The sequence below is a fragment of the Podarcis muralis genome, chromosome 7, assembly GCF_964188315.1.
Source record: "Podarcis muralis chromosome 7, rPodMur119.hap1.1, whole genome shotgun sequence".
NCBI lineage: Eukaryota > Metazoa > Chordata > Lepidosauria > Squamata > Lacertidae > Podarcis > Podarcis muralis.
In genome coordinates this window covers 22,844,856-22,866,288 of record NC_135661.1, presented here as the reverse complement: position 1 = coordinate 22,866,288, position 21,433 = coordinate 22,844,856, and the positions used below count along the sequence as shown (strand labels likewise).

At 42.8% G+C, this 21,433-nt stretch overlaps 1 protein-coding gene across 11 annotated transcripts in view; it reads left to right on the top strand.

The window, feature by feature from the left end:
- The first annotated feature begins 3,665 nt into the window (after positions 1-3,665).
- The window catches only part of RERE (arginine-glutamic acid dipeptide repeats), a 346,045-nt gene continuing 328,277 nt past the window's right edge, over positions 3,666-21,433 (top strand). For 6 of the 11 annotated variants that reach the window (XM_028740768.2, XM_077931379.1, XM_028740772.2 and 3 more), the window contains exon 1: positions 3,844-4,611. The gene's annotated coding sequence lies outside the window, so the exon portion shown is untranslated. Of the gene's footprint in view, positions 3,785-3,842; positions 4,612-21,433 lie in introns of those variants that run through there. The other 5 variants (XM_028740773.2, XM_077931378.1, XM_028740762.2 and 2 more) reach the window with 4 other exon arrangements.

The window sequence follows — 21,433 nt, the reverse complement described above, 5'->3', positions numbered from 1 at the left end:
TAGTGATTAATCGCAACCTTCTGGGATCCAGGGCAAATGTTTGTTTGACGCTTTAAGAAGTATGTATCTATATGAATGAATGACAAAACAGAGGTAGATGTTTTGTCATTCACTTATTTTTCATACCTGTACGTTGCATTTTTTAAAAAATAAAACACACTGACAAAATATCCCATGTATCTTATTGGGAACATTGATCGTATTTATTTATTTGCTGCTCATATATACCGCCTTTCTGCCACGGTGCTTTATGATTTTGAAATATTATAATATACACGATATAAAATGAAATGCAATATGTATCTATCTTTATAAAATCCCTGTTGAGAGAAGACAAGTGCCCACAACTGAATACACTTTTGTCTTATCAGACGTTCCCAGCTAGAAAAACAAAACCTTGCCATCAGTGTCTATTTTGTATGGGTTTGTTTTTTTAATTGAAGGCTCCACAGGGCAGAAGAGCACTCCTCAAGCATCATTGTGTGGAAACATCCATCGAAACAGGATCAAGAACAAATGCAAAACAGTGCCTCTAACTTGGACAGCCACTAGGATACCATGGTTGGTGGTACTGAAAGCTGCTGAGAGGTTGAGAATTAACAGGGACACATTTCCCCTCTCTCGCTCCCAGTGGAGGTAATCATACAGTGTGACTATCCCAGAGGAGTGGCAGAGATGGCGCATGTCCCAGGGGCGTAGCGCGCCTCCCACAGGGGCATGGCGAGCGTCCTGGGGGTGTGGCACAGTGCCTGCAGGGGCGTGGCACCCAGCGTGGGCGGGGGGGGCAGCCGAGATGGCACCCCACCGGGATCGCGCTGCTGGGGGCAGTACGCTCCCCCCCCACTCCTCTTCCTCCACTACTGCCCCAGAGCCATTCACCTTGATATGGATGTTGAGGTCTCCCAGAACCAGCAGTCCTCTGAGACTAAGGTGAAAACTACACACATATAAAAAAAACCCTTTTGTGAAAATGCTTTTTTTATATAAAAAAAGTTTTGAAAAATACTGTATATTGAATTTGCCATAGCTCACCGTCGCCATCTAGACTCACATTTGTATATGGCACTTTACAACACACTTAAAATGTTTTATTTGAAGATGTGTAGCTGAGTCCCAGTGTCAGCTCAGGCACAGGGTGGTAAACCAGCAGATTCCCTCAAATGTCCCAATTGCCCAATGGCATGGAAACCACACTCTGTATCCCCACTGTAATAAATGAAAATCTGCCCTTATTCCCTTATGGGGGACACAAGAACCCTTATAGAGTCCTTTGCAGGTTCTCCATGGGCAGGGAGCCTGGAGAAAGAGAGAGATGGGATCTCTATAGATCACAGCAACTTCCCCTTGTTGACACTGAAGTCAGCCATGATGCTGCAGAGTACCCATGTGGGCGTAGCGGGGTGAGGCAAACTCTGCCAGGCTCACCCACCCAGGTCTCAAGCCATACCAGATCGACCTCCTGGTCCAAAATCTGATCATGGATGAGGGAGGTCTTACTCCAAGAAGATCTGGCATTCAGCAATAAAGAAAACCAACAATAGCCTGCTCCATGTATCCCTTAGTTAATCCCAATTAATATATGGATGATGCCCATGCCGATAACCAACACATGGTGAACATATTGCATTCATTTTATGTTGTGAACTGCCCCCTGATCTTCGGATGAATAATAATAATAATAATAATTTTATTATTCATACCTCACCCATCTGGCTGGGGTTTCCCCATGAAAGGCGGTATACACAGGGCCGGATTTAGGTTTGATGAGGCCCTAAGCTACTGAAGGTAATGGGGCCCTTTATATGTCCAGCTGTCCCTTGTCAACAACAAATTGTCGCTTTTTGTGTGTGTTGAATATATGCTACAGTATATGGTAATTTATGGAATAGGTCCATAATAGTGTAGCCTTATGAGGCTTTGCCCTTGGGTGGGAAAAATATTGCGCCTGGGAAAGGGAAGTGGGAGTCAACAGACACTCAAGGAATAGTTTCAGAGAAAAAGGCTTTTATTTCTACCATCCATGAACTGGTAGAAGGAGCAAGTGTGATAAGTCACAAAAAGCATGCACGAGTTCACAATCATGTGCACAAACATATATACCCCTTCCAGATCCCTCCCCCTTCTTCCAGAGTCCTGCCCCTGAGTTCCTCTGAGCATGAACAGAAAGCTGTCTTGGGACTATTTTGGACTCTTCCCAGGAAAGGGGGAATGAGAGCGGTTCAGCATGTCCAGAGATGTTGCAACTGAATAAGATTCATTTCTCAGGCCTGAGTATTCTTGGCATTGACAGTCTATTCATTAGCCTTTAAAAGTAACAATTTGCCTTTTGCCACAGCATCTTGTGATAAGAGCAGAGGAGAGCAGAGAAAAGCTGTTTTGGATTTTTAGAAGACAAAAGGAGTTTTGAACAGTTTCGAGGCCTGGTTGGGGGGGGATTCACGAACAGTTTTAGGGTTTTCGGGGTGATCCTAACTGTTCCCCTACAATAGGACCTAGAATAGGATCTAAAAGATATCTAAAGCCATTTGCACACAACAAATAAGAGCCTAAACAACACAAAACACTGTTGCTGTATGTAGGTTTTATTTTATTTATTTTTTAATTTGTATTTTTTCCCTTTAAATTTTTTTGGGGCCCCCAAGAGAGTGGGACCCTAAGCTATAGCTTGCTTAGCTTATACGTAAATCTGGCACTGATTACACATGTAATAAATGATCATGGCGACATTTCACGTTTATATGGTGGCATAATGAAAACTCTTATGATAAAGACTCCAACATACAATCATTAAATACAGTAATATGCTAATTAATAGAATTTACATAAGGGAGAGATGTCACTTTGCCAACAAAGGTCCGTATAGTTAAAGCCATGGTCTTCCCAGTAGTGATGTATGGAAGTGAGAGCTGGACCATCAAGAAGGCTGATCGCCGAAGAATTGATGCTTTTGAATTATGGTGCTGGAGAAGACTCTTGAGAGTCCCATGGACGGCAAGAAGATCAAATGCATCCATTCTTAAGGAAATCAGACCTGAGTGCTCACTGGAAGGACAGATCGTGAAGCTGAGGCTCCAGTACTTTGGCCACCTCATGAGAAGAGAAGACTCCCTGGAGAAGACACTGATGCTGGGAAAGATGGAGGGCACAAGGAGAAGGGGGCGACAGAGGACAAGATGGTTGGATAGTGTTTTCGAGGTTACCAGCATGAGTTTGACCAAACTGCGGGAGGTAGTGGAGGACAGAGGTGCCTGGCGTGCTCTGGTCCATGGGGTCACGAAGAGTCGGACACGACTAAACGACTAAACAACAACAACACATAAGGGAGATATAAAGAAATTCAGCTAGATAACTTCAATAAAAAGAAGGGACCGCGGAGGGAAACCCACAACCACACACTTTGAAGATACAAAAATACATGAGGGGAAACTGCGTGTATTTGCGGGCGAAGGGCGGGGGAGGGGAGTAGCGCGCCCCCCCAGCCCCCAAACTCAGCGCGCCAACCGTCGCGGGCGCGAGGAAGAATCCCCGCCCCCGGCCTCCCGCCTCGCCCAATCCCAATCCCGCTCCCTTCCTACTCACTCAAACATACATATACACTCTCTCTCTCACACACACACTCTTTTTTAAATCACTTCCATCCTTTGCCCTGATTGGTCGCGGCTTCTTTGCCGGGGTCATGAGGTCCCTCCTCCTCCTCCCCCACCGCACACATCTATATACACACACGCACATTCATAGACAGGCACACACCGGCTCCAGCAGCCAATGAGGAGGCGCGATACTGGTATGTGGCGCTGGCCTGTCTGGGGGTGGTTGCTGGGTGTCTCTTTGGTTGTGTGAGGAAGAGGAGGAGGAGGAGGAGAAGGAAGGAGAGAGAGAGAGAGAGAGAGAGAGAGGAAGAAGAAAAGAGAGGGGCTCACACTGCTGCTATTATTGATTATCTCTCTCTCTCTCTCCCTTCACCCTCTTTTGCATATATATTTCCCCACAGAAGGAAAAGAGGAGGGTGTGCATTGAGCTGGCTGGATTATCTCTTCCTCCCCCCTCCTCAATATTCACCCATCTTTCTCCTTCACCCCCACTGGCTTCCTCCTGCTCCTATTGCACGACCCCCCAACCCTCTCTCAATCCCTCTTTCTTTCCCCTCACCCGCCCCCCACCCCCACTGAGCACATTGTCTCCTCCCACAACAGTCTCGGGCCCCCTCCTCAGTCTTTGGCCTCTTCCGCCTCCCCTAAAAAAACCAACCCCAAACCCTGAAGAATCTGACTCCTTAAGCATCAGAGGATCCAACTGAGTCAGTCTCCCCCCCTCCCCCCCCCGCTTCCATTCATAATAGAAGCCCCCTCCCATCACCACATCTCTTGCTTTTCCTCCATAATCTCGTTCTTTCTATTCCCCCCTTTTTTTTGCTGGGGGGCTTCCATAGCCTCTTTCCCAGAAACCCAAATCCTCAGCAACACATATATTTTAGCCCTGACCCTTCCACAACTCTCCCCTCCCCATCCCATTCTTCTTCTGCTTCTTTTAGACTTTCCTTGGGATCTACCCATTGTCCCCCACCCCCACCACCAAAAAGAATCTACTGATGGTGTGATCTGTGAGGTGAAGGTGAGTAAGGAAGTTCTCTTTGAATTGCTGTTTGCTTTTTTATTTATTTCCTTCCCCATGGTTTGTGCAGGAAGTGATATGGGGTAGGTGGGAAATTGGAAGGGTTTTTGTGTGTGTACAGTATGTGTGTGTTTTGGTTGAGGTGTGCTTAAAAGGCCCCTTTAAACACCTGGTGGTTTCACATGTACTGTAGCTCAAAAAGATTTCAGTAGAGAACTGGAGATTTTGTTGTTGGAGGCTGATTCTGCCCCACCCCCAGCCGCTCCATGAAGTGTTTTGAGAAACTGGGTTTTTGTGTATGTGCATGTTATGTTGAATTCTTCAGATGACTCTTGAATGGATATTGGGAGTCCATGTGGATGCAATTCAAAAAGAGGTTGAAATTGGTGATTTGTAACATTTGCTTTCTTCCTGTCACTGCTGATATCTAGTTAGATTCATTCTTTGTTTTACCAGTCACTGATTGGTGAAACCCCCTCCCCTTCAAAAAACAAAGGATAACTTTGTCTTCTATGCACATTTTAAATAGATGGAAGATTTGTAGAAGATTTGGTGGTGGGAAGAAACAATTCTCTGTACAATATGGAAACATATCAACTTCAGTGATTTCCCCCTTCCCTTTTTTATTTTAGTACAGCTTGTGTGTGAACTGTTTTAGTTGATAACCATTCCCAGTGTGATCTCTCTCTCTCTCTCTCTCTCTCTCTCTCTCTGTGTGTGTGTGTGTGTGTGAGACAAACCCTCCCAAATGGGTTGTTAGGAAAAAGTAAGCTGTGCCCCATTTTGTGAATGAATGCATGATGTTTGCATTGATTGCATTAAGAGAAGATTGTATCAATGTGTGTAATCACAGACACCCTCTCTGAGATACTTGCCTTTGACTTGCACAGCCACATACATATATGTTCACCCTTCTTTTTAAAATTTGGAAGATATTTGGGAACAGAGAGGTGTGGGAGGGGAGAGAGCAGAAGCTAAACTGCTGAAAACTATAACAGTTGGTGAAGTTGGCTGTAAGAAAACAAAATCATTCATTCATTCATTCCTTCATTCATTCATTCAAGCATGTGGTTGAGTTTGGTTTATTTTTGAATACTGTTTTGCTGTTGCTTTTAATTTAGTGACTGACTTTGCTTGTGAACAGCTTTATTTCTGGGTTTTATAGTACCATGTCATTTTACAAAAAAGTTTATATGTATATGTGTGTGTGTATATATATATCCCCTTTTGTGGTTTGTGTGTGTGCCTAGTTTCTGATCTGTTCTGCTGCTGTAAAGTGAAACGCCAGTCAATACTATTCATTACTATAAGTGATATAAACATTTGGTCTCTGTTTATTACAAATGTATGTCAAGATTTAGAATGCCTTTGTTTTTTTCAATTAACGAATATATCTGAAATGTCATGTTCCACAACAAGCAAGAAATTATAAGTGTATTTTACTCTTGTTGCTAACACTTAATTTAACTCTTAACTGTTGGCACAGCTAGGTGCTAAATACATACAATAGCACCCCATTTGGTGTGCTTTTATGTGTGTAGACTGATTTCATAGGATGTGGGGAGCCTGAAGATTGGGGTGAGGGAAGTACAGTTACTGGGTGTGGAATCTGATTTAAAAAGTGATTGACTTCTTTTGGTTTTGTTCCTGGAGCATGCACTATAATTTATTTGCCAGGATCAATTTCTTTCGTTTTAATGATTTGTTCTTATGGGTGGTGAGCTGCTATGCTAATCTATTAGTTAGTGAGGACTGAAGGAAAGAGAGGGAGAGACCCACACAATGCCTAGGGTGGGATCTTATTGTTCACTTTCTCTCATAGAGCCATGCTTGCCTACAGAGAAATAAAGCATTTCCCCCTCCTCTTCTCTCTCCCCCCCTTGCTTTTTTAGCTGGGAAGCATTACTCCATTACTTCTGCCTTTACAAGGTTAGAGAGAGGCCATCCAAGGTGAATGGAAGAAAAGCCAACATCCACCTAAAGCTCCTTCTTTCCTCTTCCCTTTTCTTAGACTTAGCTTCTCCTGCTGTTCCTGTGTGTGAGTGAATTTCAAAGGTGATAACAGTAAACTCTAGAGGTTGTAGCCAGTGTTAAGTCAGCCGAAGAGTAGATTGAAATTGATGGGCATGACTGTCTTAGGACCATACATTTCAGTGAGTCTATTTTGAGTAGAACTCAGTTGGATACAATCCTAGGCTTCCAGTTTGCATAGAGTGGTCTCCCTTTCTTCCTCCAAAGAAAATTGCCAGAGCTTTCTGAGTAACAATGTATTCATTCCTCCTTATTTCTGAATGTAGCACCTTATGTCCACAAGACAGGTGTGTTTTGTTCTGCATGCAGAAATTATCACGTTCAGTTCCTGGCTCTTTCCAGTTGAAAGACTCAGGTAGGAGGTGTCAGGAAAGCCTTTTCTTTGCCTCAGATCCTGGAGAGCTGCTGCCAGCCAGAGCAGGCAGTACTGATTTTGATAGAGAGTCTGACAGCTTCTCATGTTTCAGACAGTTTCAGAAACTAGTCAGGTGCCAGGCACGTTTTGTGACTGGTGTGGGTCCAATTGCCACCTGGGGAGATCTCTAGATGCCAGGTCGGCGACTGGGGAAAGCAAAATGTCTCTTAGAGAAGGATCTGAAATATTTTCCTTGAAGATCAAATTTGTTTTATTCTGGAGTGTTTTATTTGATGTTTTGATGTGTTGTAAACTGCTTTGAGATTTGTTTCAAAAAATATAAAGTGGTATAAAGATGATGATGATGAAAATAATAACCCCACTGCAACCCCCCCCCCAAAAAAAACCTGCACTTAGAAATTCCATTGTGGCAAATGCAACCCAGATTTAAGGTGTCATTTGGCAATTAGATTATATATCTGAGTTTCTAACACTGGCAAGAGTAACCAATAACCCTACAAGGTATGTTTGCATATGGATCGCTCTGTGGCAGAGGTGGGCTGACCCGAGTCTTGTGTGGTATTCCAGTACACCAATCTAATTTTTTATGAGTGTATTTTAAATTTACTGTACAAAACAAGAGTGCTTAGGATCCCTTCTCAATTAAGGCATCACTAGTCTGTTGGACGCGGGTGGCGCTGTGGGTTAAACCATAGAGCCTAGGACTTGCCGATCAGGTCGGCGGTTTGAATCCCCGCAACGGGGTGAGCTCCCGTCGCTCAGTCCCTGCTCCTGCCAACCTAGCAGTTCGAAAGCACATCAAAGTGCAAGTAGATAAATAGGTACCGCTCCGGTGGGAAGGTAAACGCCGTTTCCGTGTGCTGCTCTGGTTCACCAGAAACGGCTTAGTCATGCTGGCCACATGAGCCGAAAGCTGTACGCCGGCTCCCTCGGCCAATAAAGCGAGATGAGTGCCGCAACCTCAGAGTCGGTCACGACTGGACCTAACGAATGGACCCTTTACCTTTACCTTTACCTAGTCTGTGTTAAATTATCTGCGAGCACACTCTTGCTTGAGAAAAATGGAGGCAGTCCCTTGCTGGATCAGACCAGGGATTCCAGCAGGCCATGGTAGTCTACCAGAAGCTGTCTGGGGATCAAACTGTGAGCTGTCTTCTGCTTTCTCCCATCCCCTTGTCAACGATGCAGAGGGTGGTTGTCTGCTTAAGGTAGCTTTTTGTGTCCTGCTGCACTTCTTAACCTCCAAGAGTTCCTGGCATCCTTTCAAATGTAAGTTGTTCCTTCTAAAGCCCTTGGCAATGGATAACAAATATTAACTAATCTCCTTGTAATGAAATTCCATCTATGCTTCTCTAGTAACCAGATTCCTTTGGCTTCAAGTTCATAACCCTCCTTGTTTTCTGTTGTATATCTTTCTCTTTTTCATGCCTTGCTTTTAGGCCAGCAGTTATTTCATAGGGATGCCATTATAAGACATAGTCTGGCCAAGAAATAGGTCAGTGGTTGAACATATGAGTTTTCACTGGGACTTGACTTGTGGTGGGAGGTATTTGTAATAATGAGCTTCGACAAGACCCTGCTCTGAATTATTAATTTAACTCTCCATGTCTGCTAGCTTTTCCAGCTAATTGCAGAGCCTGGACTCCTAAGTTGTATCTTCTGACTGTGTAAGCCCCCAAGGGCAGAAGAACTGCCTTGCTGGATTGGACAAAAGGACCATTTATTCTAGGAGTGGGCAACATGTGGCTCTCCAGATGTTATTGAACTCAAGCTCCCATTAGTCCCAGTCAGCATGGCCAATGGTCAGGGATGAAGAGAGTTGTAGTCCTGCCAGATGTTTTCCAGAAAAGGGCATGGAAGGAATGGCTTTTCTTTGTTGGTTTCCAGCATCTGGATTTCTGGTTGTATATTACATGCTAACATGGACACATTTAGCTATTGTGGTTAATAGCCCTTGAGGGACAGGAATGTGTATAAAATGTAACAGACTGTCCTCTGCATCAAATAAAACAAAAAACGCATTACCCGCAGGGGATGTGATGGAGGACAGGTTCATCCCATACATTTAAAGCACATCCAATGTACATTTAAAGTATATGACTTACTCCCAAAAAATACTGGAAACTGTAGTTCCCCCCTCATAGAGCAACAATTCCAGCAACCTTAACAAACTACAGTTCCCAGAATTCCTTGGGGGAGGCCATTTGCTTTAAATATTCAACATATATTTAAATGTATGGTGTTTTAAATATACGGTGTAGGTTTGCTCCAGGTAAGTGGCACTGCTAGAATAACAAGAGAACAATCCTCTCCTCCATGAAATACCACCCTCCATGCATCTTCCTTAGGAGGCAAAGCTCCTATTCAAGCTTGCATAGTGACCCCTCTGTTCACAAAATGAGAACTGATGGAAGATGCCAGAGCAGGCACAAATCTTGGGTGCTGTTCTGAAATCACTGAGTTTGTTCTATTATTAAGGATGCTGACATTCTTATTATTGATTGACCATACTCGGAACAATCTAAAGCCATATTGTCATTTTACAGACCTGATGGAGATTAAGCCACTTGCCTCAGTGTAAGGTCTTGTCAAGTACAATAGGCAGGGAAAAGGGAGATTATGTCTGCCACCCTGAGTGCTGTGGAGGAAAAGCAGTATGCATGTGTAATAAAGCCTGTATGTAATACAGACAGCATACATACGTAATAAACGACACAGATAAATTCAATCGTCTTGGAACGTGGGTTGGCCTCCCTAATTTCTCTTGACTCGCTCCAGTTTCTCTGTGTGCCTCAGTCACTAATACTGCTGGTTTTGTTTTCAATAGAGACCATAGCCCTTTCCTCCCTTTATTTGTATAAAGACTTACCGTATTTTCCCCTATGGGGTTGATGTCTCTGGGGTTTCAAAACATACTGTGGGCTTCATTTGGTCTGTTCAATCGTATAAATGGATGAGGAGGCATGCATTGAAATGCTTTGTGAATCCTCTGCTATAATAAAAATATTGGGCATGGGTATCAGACTAATTGCCATGGCAAGCTGCTTGTGCTGTGTGCCACCTCTAGTAAATTGGAAAGAATCACTAGATGTTCAGAGGTGATAAAGTGAAATTAAAACAAATCTGAGTTAAAAATGAGTTCGAATGAGAACGAACCAGGAAAGGAGGTGTATTCACTAATGCAACCTAAATTGACCTGGATTCTGTTTATCTTTAATTCGCCTCACCCACAGAATACAAATTAGTCTATTCTCATTATGTATGCATACATCCATTTACACTAATGGGAGTTTATTTTTGAGGTAGGGTGCAGTGGCAGAACTGCGGCTTGGCATTCTCATTTGTGGCTTTAAATCAATGAGCACAATATTTGCCTGTAATATTATTTTGGCCAAAGAAAGTGTCTGGAATTACTCTTATTGTTTGCAAGAAGAAGACTTAACATTTTCTGGACTGATAGTCAGAATATGTAGTAAAGATGCTCAAATGGAACTGGGAGTCAGTTCTAGAGGCTCCTCCCTGGTCAGTGATGTTTTCGCAAGAGGGTTATTCTATATCAAGTGATCAAACTTTTTTACCTCATGTCATCCAATTTTCTTAATATTTTGTACACTTGTTGAATGATCAAAACTAAGTTTAAATCTAAAATTTTAATTATTTCTCTCACCCCTTTGTGAATTATGAGGGTTTGAAAAAATTGACAATTTTGGCCTTGCTGGACTACACAAAAACCTTAAAAGCTCAGCCCAGAATTGAGAAACTAAAAACACCACTCTAAAACATCAATCCCTTCAGAGCTTTATGAGCTTTAATATGATATGTCACATGATGGACTTACTTTAAAATTTAAATTTAAGTTACAAAATTTAAATTTTAAAAAGTGATTAAAAAATTAACATGATTTAAAATTTCCAAAAAAATGTATTGATTATTTAATATTTTTAAGAGCTACCCGCAAATTTTCATCTTGGGCTCTCAATGAGATCACATATAGAATACATATTTTGTTAATACCTGTCTGCCTTATTGGGTTCTGTTTCATGAATTGTTGTAATGTTCATGAAATGAAATACTAACAAGAATTCTTTCAAAGCGTTAATTCTGTCATGCAGTTGCAAGCTATCACTCGGCTTTGGAACACATTTTTAAAAGAAAAGCCTACCTAGCTTTTCAGATTCCTTTTAATTGAATAACTTTCTAAAGAAATGTCTGAAGTAACTGATATTATAGTTTGGTCTTATTTTGTTATATTTTACTACAAGAAGACCCATTTATCCAAAATAGAACCCAGTAAGGCAGACCTGTATTAGGCAGACCTTAGAAATATTAAATGATCAATAAATTTTGGGGAAAATTTTAAAATCATATTTATTTTTGTAATCACTTTTTAAATTTTCAGTTTTGAAACATAAATTTAGAATTTAAAGTAAGTAACACTGGCTGTGCTTTTAGGGCGCAACAGAGGAAGCTGTCTTATATGAAGATGTGCACTGACTGGCAGCAGCTCTACATGTTTTCAGGCAGGAGCCTCTCCCAGCTGTACCCGGAGATGCTGGGGAATTGAAGTTGGGACCTTCTGCATGCAAGGCTGATAGTCTACCACTGAGCTATCGCCCTTCCACAAGTCATGCTTGGCCTTGATAGGAGATCTAATCTGCAGTTAACACAGAATCTGCACTGAAGTGTTTGAGTTCTTGTCTCTGACATCTTTCTGAGCTTTGGAGGCATTGAATTGCTTTCAGACAACCAGCATGGGGTTAGAGTTGAGCCCTTGCCACATTTCCTTCCTAAGTCTGATGGAGAATGGGGTGGCTCCTGGCCCTTTGGCACAGAGCTTTGGCAGCATTTGTCAGAGGCAAGAGGGATGCTGGCTATGGAGGTGAATTTGTGCATCCTTGTCCTCACTCATCAACTTGATTCTGGGCATGTTAAGACACAGACAGTGGGCTCCTTAATTCCCTCTCACTCTGTACAAATAGTGATGGAGACTTTGGCCTTCCTCTTTGTCTACAGTATTTACCTTTGTTTTCATTCCTACATCCTTGTGTTTTGACTCCTTCAGAAGATTGAGCAATGAAGCTGCATAAAAGGTGAGGGCTCTGCCCAAGCATTTGTTGCCATTCCCAGTAGTAAGAAGGGCTTAAGGAGCCATTTGTGCATCTGGAGGCTAATAGCAATGAGCTATTCTGGGCATTGTGGGGAAGGAGATTCAGTCCTCATGCTACCAGTCCCCTGTATACTTACAAAATTGACTCTTCTCTGTTTTGCTTTCATAGAGGACAATGTAGCCTGAGCTTGTGTTGTCTAGTACCCTGGTTTTTTCCTCCCTTGTTCTGTTCTTTATTAGCTGTTCTGAAATTGTACTTAGAGTATATGGTGTTTTGCTGCATCAAATGCAGGTTTTTATTTTTGTGGGGTGGGGGTTTGGACCTCAGACAACCTGTGAAATATTGCCTTGACACAGTGTGCCCTGTGAAGTTGTGGAAGCGTCACTTGCAGGAGAGCGTGCTCTGGGTTTTTTTTATGATACGACTTTGCTCAGCCCAGAGGTAACATGCTGAAAGTGAGCAACTGGCATGGGAGATGAGAAATAACTACAGTGGTACCTCCGGTTACGAACTTAATTCATTTCGGAGGTCCATTCTTAACCCAAAGCTGTTCTTAACCTGAGGTGCGCTTTCGCTAATGGTGCCTCCCACTGCCGCCAGGCTGCCAGCGTGCGACTTCTGCTCGCATCCCGGGGCAAAGTTTGCAACCAGGAGGACCTACTTCCGGGTTAGCGGAGCTCGTAACCTGAAGCGTTCATAAGGAGGACGGTATGTAACACAAGGTTCCACTGTATTTTGAAAGCTGAAGGAGGCAGCCAAGGGAGGACAGTGGCTGCCAACAGGTTTGGTACAGTATGAGACATGTCTAAGCAACAGAAGCCAGTACCATGTCAGAAGCACAGGTCAGCTTTACCAAATATCTGAAGCTGCCATCTTTGAAGTTGGAGCATCGGTGCATCTTAACTCAGGATTGTTTCCTCAACCTGGTTCCCCAGGTATTTCCCCATCATTTGCTACCTGGCATCTGATATTAGTGGTGGAAACCTTGGGCTCGGGGACCAAATGCAGCCCTCTCTCTGCCTGTCTGTCCAGAATCTCCTCTGGCCGTGCTGCAACCCACCCTCAGCTCCTCTCCCCAGTCCTCACAAGACTTGCTCCTTGCTCTTTTGCCTGGCTGGAATTCATCCTTGAATGGTCATAATGCCTCTTGCTTGGTAAACGAAGGATGGAAGTCTATGTGTAAACTGCTGAATTTTTGTGTGTCTGGGATGGAGCGTTGCATCCATTGCTCTGACCACATTTGCCCTTGGCCCCACTGGTGCACAGCCTCTGGAAGGTACTCCAAAAGGGAATGTGGTCCTCCAGCTGAAACAGAGCAGGCGTTGGGAACCTGCCTTACAGCCCCTTTCCAGATCACTTCAGATCTTCCCTGCTTGCAATCCCTTGAAGTTTAAACAGACTCTCTTTCTCTCTTGGCAGGGAAAAGTTGAAAATGACTTCTAAATGTAATCTTGATGACCTGCTCTTTCTCTGTGTTCCTGCAGAGGTCACCTAAGTGAATCTTTTTTCTTTTTTAAAAAACCTTTAGGAAATGGAGCTGATTTAGTATTGTGAGATTTAAACCAAATCAGTTGTTACACTTTTTTTTTGGCAAGGGGGCAATGCAAAACACCTGGCTCCTTTTTTTTTTGCCTTGAAATATCTAGAATGGGGATGCTTCTTTTCTAGCCAATGAGGTGAATGATACTGCAAGATGGTAAATCTTTCAGCTTTTCGCCCCTTTGCCTTTTTTCATTTATAAATGCCATTTCTGAACTACTTGAAGCCTTTTGCCCTCTTCTCCCCCCTCCGTGCTTCCATTTCTCTCTATGTGGTTCTTAGGGTTTTCCATTTGGCAACTAGGTTCCCCTTTGATCTCTTGCTTTAAAAACAAAAATAAGATGAAAAGAACAAACACTTAAATTTGTTTTCAAAAACACCATAGGATATTGGTGTCTTTGTTCTAAAGGTGATGTCTTGACAGCTTGGAGATTTTTCTGCACTTTGACTCTCTGCTGTTTTGGTAGTTTATGTTGATGCTCTCATTTGATTGGCAGTTTGTCTCTGGAAAATGGCCCGATACAATCTGTGCTACACACACATATATAATTAATTTGTGGTAGTGAATCTTTTATTTTTTCTTTAGAGCAAAATAAATTTGTGAGAGTGAGGATTTAAATTTTTGGGAGGCACTAAGGGCTCAGATATAAAATGAGAATCCCAAGATGTGGTGGTTTACTTTTGGGTGCGGGGGGGGGGGGGGGAGATGGGGAGTGTTAGCAAATGCCTGTGGAATTCTTCTTGTGGTTCCCATGTGAGTGAAAGGCAGTATTCTTTGTTTCTAAAACAAACCACATTCGAAACTGGTTTTGCTACAATCCAAAGTGCTTTTAATAGCATTCTTTGCACTGGTGAGCCAGCAGGTATAAAAGCAAGTCTGGAATGTCAAGGTGTGGACACAATACAGTGCTAATATTTGCTGTATGTGGAGAACCCAGGATTTGATTGACATGTTTTAAACCCAGTTGCTTGAGTCTTCCTGAATTCAAGTGAAGATCAAGCCTTCATAGTTTTATTAGCTTCTACTCAAAGAGAAGGTGGCTAGCATGCATTATTCCAGTTAACATTTTAATCCTCAAATCTTCTAGGGAAAGCTTGTTTATTTCTACATAACCTGAAGGAGAGGAGCCTTAACTTCCATGGGACCAGATTGCAGAGGGATAGCTGTGTTAGTTTGTTGCAACAAAAATTAAGAAGACTTGGAACAGAATCACTGCGGCATAAATTCTTGTGGGCCAGGGCTAACTCTAGTAAATACAGTTTCTATTGCTGGTCGCCTGTTTCTCAACGTAGGGTAATAGAAAATCCACTTGGGAGGCGGTATGCCTCTGAGTCTCAGTTGCTGGGTATTATGAATGGGGAGAGTACTATTGTTTTTGGGTCCTGTTTCCAGACTTCCCCATAGTCATCTTGTTGGCCATTGTGAGAATAGGATGAGGGTTTGATGGGCCTTTGGTCTGATCTAACAGGGCTGTTAGTATGTTCTTATGAAGGGTGCTTGCCTGTTAATACATCTAGATTCTATTTATTTTGAATATTTTTACAGTGCCTATTAACCCAGATGTTTCCAAGGACCCAACATGGGGAAACTGGCTTGTACCTGGTCAGATTATCTCGGAGTAACCCCTTTGAAATGAATGGTCCTATGTCCATTAATTCCAAGGGTTTTACTCTGAGTAGGGCTAACATTGGATATAATCTCTAATTTTCTTATCTGAACACAAGTTAAGACTGTTGTATGACTGCTTGGGTAAGTTTATTTAAATAAGTCTTCATATGAATGAACAGCAGTTTTGGAGTGGGAAAAAGCTCTTTTTATTATGCCTTTGTTGTTGTTGTTGTTGTTGTTGTTGTTGTTGTTGTTGTTGTTGTTGTTGTTATAGCCTGCCTTTTCCCCTGACAAAGTCTCAAAGTGGCTTATAGCTAAAATAGAAGCAGCTAAAAGCACAGAAAAAGGCAATCATTAAAACCTACATGTGCTGTATCAGGACCCATCTTGGAGGCATTCCTTCCTTTGTAACAGAAAAAGGGGGGGTGCTGCTTCTAAGAAACAGCTTGGCTTTTCACGTTTTTGTGTGGGCTCTTCTATGAAATGATTACTTTTTTAAAAGAAAAAAGTTCTTCCCAGTTAGTTGGGGAACCATTTTCATGTCATCTAACTGAGCAGTCCTAATTCATATTGTGCATGTGTTAAAATCTGGCAAAGAGGCTTTTGAAGCTAATGCTCCGAGCTTTAGGTCTCAAGTTTGCTTGTAGCTTAGCAGTCTTCTGTACATTTTAAATTCACTGTAGTTTTAGGCCCTAAGCAGCTTGTTAAAAATGTTGTTAATGCAAACTACGTGGGAAGCTCCTGTATTAGAAATTAAGACCTTTTTATACAGGCTCTCTCTCTATTCTGTGCATTCTGCAGTTCCCCCTTCCTACTTGAAAAGAAATAATATTTCTGCTTTGTTTCTTGCATTGTGTTCTTTCCTGTTTTTCCTCCCCCCTCAGTTTAGTTATTTTATATATATATAAAAGGTATTTGTCTCACATCACCCTTTTCATTTTAAATTAAAATGCTTTCTCTTTGCTGCTTTGACACTTCCATTTCTTCTTATTGTTTCTTTGTATGCCTGATGTTTTTCCTGTGCCTAGCTTTTTTTTTTTTTACCTTGTTGCTTTGATTTGCAGTTTTTCATTAAAATGCCTCTTCTGTGCATTTAACCAGATTTTTCTGTTCGCTCAGCATTTGGAGAGGATCAGAAGGTGATGCGGGAGCGAAAGCTGACGGGTGCAAGGCAGCCTTAGTGCTCAGATGCTGCCGTGCTTTTAAGTTCCTTGAATGCAAGCTTTGCTTGAACTGCAGAGGTTGCTATTTTCACAGTGCAATTGGCAGCTTTCTTGAGGGTATGTCTCTGCAGGACATTTCCCTACTACTTTGGATTTGGTGTTGTGGCACACAGCTGGGGTTTCTGGAGTTGTAGGGGAATGTGTGGCACTGGGATTTGTATCTACCACCCATGCCAGTCCAGCAGAATCCATTGTTTGTTGTTGATTCAGCTGGGAGTTCAGGGGAAGGTCAGTAGGCATGTGGCGTGGATGGTGTGTGTGTGTGTGCGCGTGCGTGCGTGTGCGCGTGCGTGCGTGTGTGCTCTGTTTGGACCAGATGTAGAATGTTGACTTGCTTCTCTCCTCATAAGAGTAGCCAATGCCTTCCTTATTGTTTAGCATTGTCTTTCCAATGGTTTCCAATGGTTTAGAACAGAAAATTAACACACTCTAATAACTGGTGTTGTGGGATACACACATTCAACTAAGACTCAATAGTGAAATATATTTGAATATCTGAAAGTGTGACAGTGATTGTGAATTGTTTTTTTCTTGTTTAGTAATGTAATTAATTTTTAGGAAACTTTCTCTCACCTTACCTTTGATATCTGTGCTACTGAATTACTTCCACAGCTTTAATTGTAGAGAAAATGTGCTAATTTAAACATTATCAGTACAGTAGTACTATAACTGTTTTAACAATATGTTAAAGGTAAGTAAAAAATTATCAGTTTAAGAGTTAGACCCATAAGTAGTAGCGGTTTCCAGGGCATTGCCACATTACCTCTACATAGTTCTAGCCTGATTTAAAACATTGTGATATATTGAAATATTGCGATGAATAGCTGGTGATATATTGTGATATTGAAAACCAGATATCACCCTGCTCTAGTTGCCGTGCTCTAGCAGAGAGGCATCCTGACTCGCTGCTATTAGGGCTGGAGTCACTATATGTATTGTCTTCCATTTTTAATGCTTGCCATGTCCGTACTGGGAAACATAAATTCCTTCCCTCCTCCTGTTTCCTAATTAAATTCTGAAAGGCGGTACTGTCTGATTCTCCCATCAGCCAGGGGATCAGAGGCCAATGGGAGGCTGTTCTCCATTTATTCTAAGGAAGAACATCATGGCAATGGGGAGACCAAGCTGGTCCCTTCCATTTGCCAAAGGAGCAGCAGCCGCAGGAAGCTTGCTTCTTCCCCTGCCCTGGCCTGGCAGAAAGAGCATTTATGAGAACGCTTTGCCCTCTCAATCTCTTGTCCTTTTAGATTGTAAATCTGAAGGCAGAAGCGAATTTAAGCCTATCTGGCCCATTTTTTATTTTATTTTTTTTTGCATTGAAGAGCAGGGTACAAATACTTTAAATAATAAATGAATAAATACTTGAATGCTGCTCAGCCATGGGTGTTGCTTGTGACTCTGGATCATCTCTCTTAGTGTGGAGGTGACCCCTGACTTCCTGATGGTGACCCAGGCTGCTTTGTTGAATTGCATCTGGATTGCTCTTAGCTGTTTTGGTAACCTTGGACTCTCTGGCTCTGACCCCTTACTTCAGTGCCAGATGGTAGCTTGAACTCTGGTTTTCAGCAGCTATTATTTTTCTCCCTGAGTTTTCACAGATGACTCTGCCTAACATGTACGTTGCTGACCATTACTATGGAAGTGTCCATGATATACAGCTAAGCTGTGCTTACTAAACTGAAAATATTTTTGTGGGTATGGTGCAATCGTTGCTTAAAATGTTGGATCCTTTTAGAAAGGCCTGTTTCCTAGTGTTACACGGGGTGGGGTAGAAAGTGTGTGGGTGGAAAGTCCACAATCTGGTATATTGCACTGCTGTGTGTTCATGTCCAGCTTGCAGGTTCCATCTGGTCAGCCACTGTGAGAACAGGATGCTGCGCAAGATGTGCCTTTGACCTGATGCAGCAGACTTGTTCTTATTGTAACCATCAGTTGTTAATGTTGGATTGTGTCTCTTTTGTCCTCCTTTATCAGTTTGGTTCTTCATTGCTCTGATTTAGTAAGGAATGACTCTGCACTCCTATTGAAAGCATGATAAAGAAAGGTTGATGGCTGTCACACATCCCATAGAGTTACCTAGTTGACTCTGCATAGCTGAAATCTTGAGAGATGTGTTCACTAGGATTCAACTTCCTTGGATATTTGTGTGTGTGGCCCTCAGGTGGGAGTTGCTCTGCAAAGAGGTCTTTCACATCTTGGAAGCGCTTGGCAATGAAAGCTGTGTACAGACAGGCACCGCATGTGTAAGTGAAATCGCATAGAGTGGGAACACCAGTGAAAAAGCCTGCAAACACTCTCTAAACCTCTGGAAACCCTTTTAAAAAAACCCCAGCAGCACTTATTACACTGGCATGAATGGTGGCTCTCAGTCTTCTTCATCACTGGAGGACAGTGTGGAAATAACAACAAGCAGGGTAGACCGCTACCTCAAAGTGCTTGGCTGTGGGTCAGATTCGCTTGCTGCTTATGGTATATTGCAGAGAAACATGGTGATGGACAGCTGGCACTTTTGTTTCTTCAGCTGGTCAGGGTATGCTTGGGCAGCCTCCTGGTCTGTGGGTGCACCTTCACCGTTGGTGTGTGTGTTCTTCAAATTGAAGCGACATTGATGGGGATAAGCTGGCAGTTCATGTCCTCTAGCCACAGGTTCAGTGTTTTATGTGCCACCACCAGGGCCTTGTCCGACATCTGGCTGGTGACTTTCACAGTTATAGGTGTACTCGCTGTCACTGCTGACCGGATTTGCTTCTCCCATATCTTAATGGCACGTATACTGGACACGTTCCTGCAATACTTCTATGCCACAGCACACACAGTAATGTCATCCTGTAAACAGTACAGCACTTCCAATTTTTCCTCCAGCATGGGCAACACTACTTCTTGGGTTTCTCAGCACTTGAAGAAGATGACGATACCTTGCATTTAGGTGCCATCCTAAAAAAAAATATCTCCAAAAAACCCTCACAAAAATCCTCAAAAAACGAACTCCTCCTCCCCAAACTCCTCCAAACTCTGCCAAATTTTTTACAGATTCCACCACTATCGCGCCCTCCAAGCCTCCTTGCTTGAACTCTCCACAGGTCTCAAAGATTGGTGCTAGGGCTCCTGGGATTGCAAAATGCTGTTTTTGTGATCTTTTAGGGCCATTTTTGCCCCTTTTCATGCCACTTCCGGGTTTGCCACAATGTGCGCAGTCGTGCATGCCTTGAACACACGTAAATGCGGAGTTGCCTGTATATTTTATCCTGGTTTGCTCTAGAATAAATTTTCCACCCTGTTCTTAGTGACAACCTGGAATCCCCAGAGTTGGGGTTGGCTGCAGACTTCAGTTGCTTAAGGCTGTTGCAAGAGGACAGTAACTGCTGTTCCATTGATTACAAATGCTTTCCTACCCCCTAAAAAGAGGATGAGATTTCAAAGGACTGTAGCCAGAAAGGGACAGGCAGCAAAAGTACTCTCCATCACACCATATGCTTCTGATGTGCATGCAGCAGAGATGTGATTTTCCCCATGAATTTAGGCCCTTTTGATTTCCTCTGTCATCAAGATGGCCTTAAATTGCTTCCTCTGCTTTTTCTGAGCATCGAGTCCCTTTAAACCCCTGGCAAACAGGCCTCTATGCCTTTTGATGTCTCTCCAGTGTTCGATTTGGTCTCTTTAAACCTTTGCGGGCTTCAAAGAAGGTGATTGGTGCCAGAGGGCAGGCAGAGCTCTGACATCTCAAGGAGGTGTTGGGTCACTGAAACATTTCAGAAAGTAGAGCTTGGCTGGCCTTCAGAATAACCTTTACTACAAAACTTGCAACATTTAAAAGCTTTGGAGCCATCACGGTGGGAGGATGTGCATGATCGTAAGAAGTATGCACGCTTGTTCTCAAACCATGCTACCAGTTTTCATTACTGTGCCGATTTGCTTGTTGAGACCTGTTTTGGTTTTTTTTAAATTGATGATATATATGTTCTAGGATAGTAACCCTGTTTGGTGTATTTGGGCTAAATTTACAGTTAGGAAACCAAAATGATATTTGGGGCATTCTGCTGAACTGAAAGTCCCAGAAGGGAAAGCAGCATAAAATGATGGGTGGTGGCTCCTGGAATTGCTGCAACTGAAATCACATCTAAACAGGCTAGAAATTTGCTTACTCTGTGTGGTGGTGGTCTGTGCTCTGGTTGAGGTAGCAAATAACCTGGTAAGATTAAAAGTTATTGACTACTTTATTCTGGCAATACGTAAACGTAGGTGTTCAGCCTTGAGTGTAAATGAGTAAAAGGCAAGGATTTGTCTCTTACATTGGGATTGATTAGAACTCCTGAATAACTCCATCTTATATTTTTGAGAGATGCATGTTGTTTACAGTGATGCTGTTTGTTGTGCGTGCAGTTCATGGCCTGTATAATGTGAACAGTGTGAATGTGAACACACTGGCAAAATTTCAGTAAATCTGGTTCTTTACTTTTTCCAAGAGTGAGTTATATGGGATGATACATTAGACACACTGGACCCAAATTTGGCTGTCCTACAACGCTGAATGCTCAGTGGTCTATTTCAAAGTTCTTGCATTTGGGGAATCCTTTCCATGCTAATCTTCTGCCTAGGGACCCTAGTACAACTACTGTGCAACTTGTGGGGAATGCTGAGGATTTTGGAATGTATTCTAGAATGTACATCCAGTTCATGCAGGGCAATGGCTAGCCCTGCTGGACCTCACCTTTGCCCCATAGGAATCAGTGTTGTGCTCTTAACATGCATCAAATGCTTTCCTGTGGCTAAACATGGCAGGTCAGCATCAGTAACAGCTGGTAAGCTCACTGTTGGTGAAGCCTGTCCACCATCACTGCTGCCCTAATTGAGGAATCTTGAGCAAGCTCCTGGGGAAATGCTGGGCTCCTGTGATGACCCAAGACTGCTTCTTCTTGCATGAGATGACCTCAGAAGT